Below are 436 nucleotides of genomic sequence, written 5' to 3' on the forward strand. Positions count from 1 at the left end.
TTGATTTGATATGAATGGTTCTTAATGATTCTGACAATACGGAAATTAATATTCCCATTCAACCATTTAAAAGTTATGTATCACAGACGTTGGTCAATGATGATTGGAATATAAGCAGTTTAGATTCGGAAAAATCTGACAATGACTTCAGCAGAATTTCACATACTGAAAATCTTATAAACGTTGAAAATGAAAATATTATGGTTATTGATGAATTAAATGAGCCAATTATTGAAGATTATTTAAAGTCGTATAACTTAAATATTTTAAATACGATGGCAAATATTTTTGAATTTTTATTTTAAATGTTTATTTATAAAGTACTTTCATTAATACATTCCAATGCCATTATTATTTTTTTTAATTTAATAAAACTTTTATGATTTATTCAGTTTTAAATTTTATTAAGCAATTTTTTGCTTATCAAATGATAAAA

The sequence above is a fragment of the Daktulosphaira vitifoliae genome, unplaced genomic scaffold (genome assembly GCF_025091365.1).
Source record: "Daktulosphaira vitifoliae isolate Bord-2020 unplaced genomic scaffold, ASM2509136v1 Scaffold_4, whole genome shotgun sequence".
Taxonomy (NCBI): domain Eukaryota; kingdom Metazoa; phylum Arthropoda; class Insecta; order Hemiptera; family Phylloxeridae; genus Daktulosphaira; species Daktulosphaira vitifoliae.